This window comes from Pseudophryne corroboree, chromosome 6 (genome assembly GCF_028390025.1).
Source record: "Pseudophryne corroboree isolate aPseCor3 chromosome 6, aPseCor3.hap2, whole genome shotgun sequence".
Lineage (NCBI taxonomy): Eukaryota > Metazoa > Chordata > Amphibia > Anura > Myobatrachidae > Pseudophryne > Pseudophryne corroboree.
Window position 1 is genome coordinate 97,902,740 of NC_086449.1, and position 6,659 is coordinate 97,909,398.

Consider the following 6,659-nt stretch of genomic DNA (forward strand, 5'->3'; position numbering starts at 1 on the left):
CTTTTTTAGTGCCCATGTCTCCTGCGGAGCCTGTCTATCCCCATCGTCCTTACGGAGTCCCAAGCATCCTCTACGGACTAGGAGAAAAAGATTTACCGGTAGGTTTAAAATCTTATTATTTCTTTCTAAATTTCTCAATAAGAAATTTTTGGACTAGGGGTGCCATGAAAAAAATTCTGATATTCTAGGGCGCCGTGATTCAAAAAAATTTGGAAACCACTGACCTAAGGCATACCTCCTAACTTTTTGGAGGTAGCAATAGGGTTGCCACCTCATCCCTGTAATTCTGGATACATATTAAGTACACAGGTTCTGTGGCTGGCTGACTTCAAGACTCTATTTCACATGGTTTTAATCAGCCACAGAACCAGTGTAATTACCGTATATACTCGAGTATAAGCCGACTTTTTCAGCACATTTTTCTATGCTGAAAAAGACCCCCTTGGCTTATATTCGAGTCAGCTCACGACTGCAGCAGACGCCGTGGGCTGTGTTGGCGTCCACTGCAGCCGGCTCCAGGGACAGACACTAGAGGTCATTATTGACCTCTAGTGTCTGTGCGGCGCTGCTATGGGAGAGACGTCATGACGTCTCTCCCATAGAGAGGAGCGGGCGGGCGGCCAGACAGACGGACGGAGCAGCAGCAGAAGAAGCGGTCGGGAAGCAGGAATGGGGCAGTGGTAAGTATTGTTTTTATTATTTTGTGTGTGTCTGTAAGCGGCGACGGGGGCACAGCGACAGGGGGCAAAGAAAGAGGGGGCACAACTATTGGGGGCAAAGAAAGAGGGGGCACAACTACTGGGGGCAAAGAAAGAGGGCACAGCTACTGGGGCAAAGAAAGAGGGGCACAACTACTGGGGGCATGTTGTTATCTGGCACTGTGGGGGGATATCTGTCACTGGGGGTATATGTGGCACTGGGGGCACAGCCCTAGCAACAAGCATTACCCCCTGGCAACAAGCATAACACCTACCGCATGAAACCCCAGGCAACGAGCATGACACCCTGAGCATGAAAACCCCTGGCACCGTGCATTTCCCACCCTAGGCTTATACTCGAGTCAGTAATTTTTCCCAGTTTTTTGTGGTAAACTTAGGAGCCTCGGCTTATATTCGGGTCGACTTATACTCGAGTATATACGGTATTAGGTGCCCAGAATTAAAGGGATGAGATGGCAACCCTATGTAGCAAGCCCGCCCAGGAAAGGGGGGCATGGCTTCAGTAAAGGGGGCATGGTTTTACGGTAATGCATTTTCCGTCACTTTCCATCACTATTTGAGCTGCTGGCCACGCTCCCATTCCTTCTTGTCTCCGTGAATAGCAGCAAGTGACAGGACACATATTCAACAAAAAGTGTCTCTATAAGGGGTGGTCTTCAGTATGCCGGCTGTCGGGATTCCGGCGCACAGTATACCGGCGCCGGAATCCCGACAGCCGGCATACCGACACTTATTCTCCCTTGTGGGGGTCCACGACCCCCCTGGAGGGAGAATAAAATAGCGTGGCGCACGTAGCGCGCCACCGTGCCCGCAAGGGGCTCATTTGCGCTCGCCACACTGTCGGTAAGCCGGCGGTCGGGCTCCCGGCGCCGGTATGCTGGTCGCCGGGAGCCCGACCGCCGGCATACAATACCACACCCTTTATAAGAAACCCATATAAAGATTATTTGCAGAAAAAAAATAAAATCAAAAAGTGCGCCCGAACAGGGACTTGAACCCTGGACCCTCAGATTAAAAGTCTGATGCTCTACCGACTGAGCTATCCGGGCTTCTGTTTCAGCAAGGAATTTGGTCAGTTCTAGAGCTTGGACAAAGCTCACTCATTCTACATTGACTAATGTGTACACAGATAACGTCAATAATTCAGGAAACAAAAGTAACAAAAGATAAAAAGGGATAATTGTGCAACCCTATACCTATTTACAAAGCTGTGCCTCCCTACTATTTCCTATGGGGTTGTGGCAGCCATAATGGAAGTATGAGAACACTAATGTAGTACAATTAGAAATTAAAATCTTATTTTCTGCTGTTTCACTTTTTGACCCACTAAGTGGAAAATACAAACTTAAAAGTGTAATAAAATAAAACCTGTTCACTTGCTATGAAAATCAAATATATGCACTACAACAAATGAAGTAAAAACCAAGAAGTGATGACAGAGGGGATGCGGCCAATTTACCTACAATCAAAATTCCGACAACCATTGACCGACGGTCAAAATGTCGACAGGTCAAAAAGTTGACATGAGTTTTCATGATTTTTTCATTGAAACCGACTTGTTCATACTTTACCATCCCAGCGCACCTGGATGGGGTACATAATAGTGTGCCGAGCGCATGCAAGGGGACGTAGTACACTTATACGGTGTCCATGCTGACATATGTTGACATATACACCAAATACACAATGAAATACTCGTATTTACTTTTTGACCTGTCGACATTTTAAATGTTGGTATTTTGCCCTTGTCGGTATTTTGACCGTCGGGATTTTGATTGTAGTAAACCCTGACAGGGAGCTTTTGGGAAGTCATTCAATTAAAATTTTAACTTTTGGGTTTTTATATGAAAATGTTTGCATATAAGTATATTTATCTAGGCTTTAATATATCTTTGACTATAAGCAACCAAAGTTTTATGTCCCTTCCAATGGCTGAAAATATATAGCAGTAAAAAGCAATAGTAATAGCAATCACATGTATACTATAACATACTCTCCAACTGGACCTTTTTAATAGGTACTGTACCTTTTTTTTATGGTCTGTGCCTATTTTTGGCTCTCCAAACTTCCATTGAAAGTATAGGAGGGTATGCTATAATGCATCAAGCCTCATTCCTATAAAAATGTGCCTCATTTTAAAATTAATTACAATTTCAGTCTATAAGACAAACCTGACCATGGACATCCAATGTTTTAGACATAAAAATAAAAAAAATAAAAAAAAAATATTTATAACCAAAATATACTTAAGTGATATTTGACAACTAAATGATAAACATTAGTTTCACATAATTACAAACTTTAGATCAATCTATGGACTGTCTTATACATTACATGTAGACACTTGTTAAGGGACAATTCTGTTTCTTCATTAACGGAGTCCTTCACAGCGATTCTCAGTGACATTCTCTGTAAAGCTGATCTGCAGTGTTACTGAGCTGCAGGTGTAGGAGGGGCCATTGGGAGCAGTAGGCTGGGGTCCATTCATACTTGGCACTGGTTCCTACGTCAGCCAGCTCTCTGAACACAGCACCAGATTCCCTGTCACTTTTAGAATTAGGGTTAGCAGCATATCCATCTGCCCGGCTAGCTCAGTCGGTAGAGCATGAGACTCTTAATCTCAGGGTCGTGGGTTCGAGCCCCACGTTGGGCGGTTAATTTTTAACCACTTAACTGGCATGGTCAGATTTCATGCAACTGCACCATCCCACCCTGTCCCCCCGTTTTTGATGAGGAGAACCGTTCTGCAGATGTGCATAATATAATGTTTAACTATTTTAAAAAATACTTTTTCAACTTTATTAAATAAAATACATTTTAAAAAACACTTTTGAAGGGAAAAATCGTCAGTTAAGTGGTTTTAAATGTCCATTTGAAGTTTGCCAGGAATGTAAATGTGGTCCTGCAGTTCTCTGTTTAAACTGAAATACACTGAATTTGTTTCATTTTGTAATTACTTTATACATTTCTTTTAAGCAATTTTTTTTATTGTCTTCTGATAATAGTAAAAAATAAATACGTCCATATGTGCAAACTTTCTGGGTGAAATGTAGTAGCCTGCGAGTTGCAGACATCGGGGATTTTTCAAAGTGGCAGTAATTTACAAAGCAATACCAGGTTGGTTTTGCCGTCCGAAATCGCGTCGATGCCTGCATCTTGCAGGTTATTACATTTCCTTCTGTATGTGGGGGCCACTATGTAGAACAGGGATGGGGAGCCTTCGGCCCTAAAGTTGTTGTTGAACTACACATCCCAGCATGTTATGCAACAGTTCTACCATGGCCAAATAGCAAAACTGTAGCAAGGCATTCTGGTATGTGTAGTTCAACAACAGCTGGAGGGCCAAAGGTTCCCCAGCCCTGATGTAGAAGCATCTCATTGTTAGGTGGCATAGTAACACATCCTAGATGAATGACACTTCTCATGGCATCTTCCCTGGCTAGAAGTAGTGGCTTGCTTCGACGCTGAAGGTTTTTTCAGTGTAAAGTTTATGGCCAGTAAATATTAGAGATGTGCACTTGAAATTTTTCGGGTTTTGTGTTTTGGTTTTGGGTTCGGTTCCGCGGCCGTGTTTTGGGTTCGACCGCGTTTTGGCAAAACCTCACCGAATTTTTTTTGTCGGATTCGGGTGTGTTTTGGATTCGGGTGTTTTTTTTAAAAAAACACTAAAAAACAGCTTAAATCATAGAATTTGGGGGTCATTTTGATCCCAAAGTATTATTAACCTCAAAAACCATAATTTCCACTCATTTTCAGTCTATTCTGAATACCTCACACCTCACAATATTATTTTTAGTCCTAAAATTTGCACCTAGGTCGCTGGATGACTAAGCTAAGCGACCCTAGTGGCCGACACAAACACCGTGCCCATCTAGGAGTGGCACTGCAGTGTCACGCAGGATGGCCCTTCCAAAAAACCCTCCCCAAACAGCACATGACGCAAAGAAAAAAAGAGGCGCAATGAGGTAGCTGTGTGAGTAAGATAAGCGACCCTAGTGGCCGACACAAACACCGTGCCCATCTAGGAGTGGCACTGCATTGTCACGCAGGATGGCCCTTCCAAAAAACCCTCCCCAAACAGCACATGACGCAAAGAAAAAAAGAGGCGCAATGAGGTAGCTGTGTGAGTAAGATAAGCGACCCTAGTGGCCGACACAAACACCGTGCCCATCTAGGAGTGGCACTGCAGTGTCACGCAGGATGGCCCTTCCAAAAAACCCTCCCCAAACAGCACATGACGCAAAGAAAAAAAGAGGCGCAATGAGGTAGCTGTGTGAGTAAGATAAGCGACCCTAGTGGCCGACACAAACACCGTGCCCATCTAGGAGTGGCACTGCAGTGTCACGCAGGATGGCCCTTCCAAAAAACCCTCCCCAAACAGCACATGACGCAAAGAAAAAAAGAGGCGCAATGAGGTAGCTGTGTGAGTAAGATAAGCGACCCTAGTGGCCGACACAAACACCGGGCCCATCTAGGAGTGGCACTGCAGTGTCACGCAGGATGGCCCTTCCAAAAAACATTCCACAAACAGCACATGACGCAAAGAAAAATTAAAGAAAAAAGAGGTGCAAGATGGAACTGTCCTTGGGCCCTCCCACCCACCCTTATGTTGTATAAACAGGACATGCACACTTTAACCAACCCATCATTTCAGTGACAGGGTCTGCCACACGACTGTGACTGAAATGACGGGTTGGTTTGGACCCCCACCAAAAAAGAAGCAATTAATCTCTCCTTGCACAAACTGGCTCTACAGAGGCAAGATGTTCACCTCATCATCATCCTCCGATATATCACCGTGTACATCCCCCTCCTCACAGATTATCAATTCGTCCCCACTGGAATCCACCATCTCAGCTCTCTGTGTACTTTGTGGAGGCAATTGCTGCTGGTCAATGTCTCCACGGAGGAATTGATTATAATTCATTTTAATGAACATCATCTTCTCCACATTTTCTGGATGTAACCTCGTACGCCGATTGCTGACAAGGTGAGCGGCGGCACTAAACACTCTTTCGGAGTACACACTTGTGGGAGGGCAACTTAGGTAGAATAAAGCCAGTTTGTGCAAGGGCCTCCAAATTGCCTCTTTTTCCTGCCAGTATAAGTACGGACTGTGTGACATGCCTACTTGGATGCGGTCACTCATATAATCCTCCACCATTCTTTCAATGGTGAGAGAATCATATGCAGTGACAGTAGACGACATGTCCGTAATCGTTGTCAGGTCCTTCAGTCCGGACCAGATGTCAGCATCAGCAGTCGCTCCAGACTGCCCTGCATCACCGCCAGCGGGTGGGCTCGGAATTCTGAGCCTTTTCCTCGCACCCCCAGTTGCGGGAGAATGTGAAGGAGGAGATGTTGACAGGTCGCGTTCCGCTTGACTTGACAATTTTGTCACCAGCAGGTCTTTCAACCCCAGCAGACTTGTGTCTGCCGGAAAGAGAGATCCAAGGTAGGCTTTAAATCTAGGATCGAGCACGGTGGCCAAAATGTAGTGCTCTGATTTCAACAGATTGACCACCCGTGAATCCTTGTTAAGCGAATTAAGGGCTCCATCCACAAGTCCCACATGCCTAGCGGAATCGCTCCGTGTTAGCTCCTCCTTCAATGTCTCCAGCTTCTTCTGCAAAAGCCTGATGAGGGGAATGACCTGACTCAGGCTGGCAGTGTCTGAACTGACTTCACGTGTGGCAAGTTCAAAGGGCATTAGAACCTTGCACAACGTTGAAATCATTCTCCACTGCGCTTGAGACAGGTGCATTCCACCTCCTATATCGTGCTCAATTGTATAGGCTTGAATGGCCTTTTGCTGCTCCTCCAACCTCTGAAGCATATAGAGGGTTGAATTCCACCTCGTTACCACTTCTTGCTTCAGATGATGGCAGGGCAGGTTCAGTAGTTTTTGGTGGTGCTCCAGTCTTCTGTACGTGGTGCCTG

The 6,659-nt window shown here is 45.2% G+C and overlaps 2 non-coding genes across 2 annotated transcripts; one reads left to right on the top strand and one right to left on the bottom strand.

Moving 5' to 3' along the window:
* Positions 1–1,695: 1,695 nt before the first annotated feature.
* On the bottom strand, positions 1,696–1,768 carry TRNAK-UUU (transfer RNA lysine (anticodon UUU)). The gene has a single exon. It is a non-coding gene; the product is annotated as a tRNA-Lys (tRNA).
* A 1,531-nt stretch (positions 1,769–3,299) lies between these two features.
* TRNAK-CUU (transfer RNA lysine (anticodon CUU)) lies at positions 3,300–3,372 on the top strand. Its single transcript has one exon. It is a non-coding gene; the product is annotated as a tRNA-Lys (tRNA).
* Positions 3,373–6,659: the final 3,287 nt, after the last annotated feature.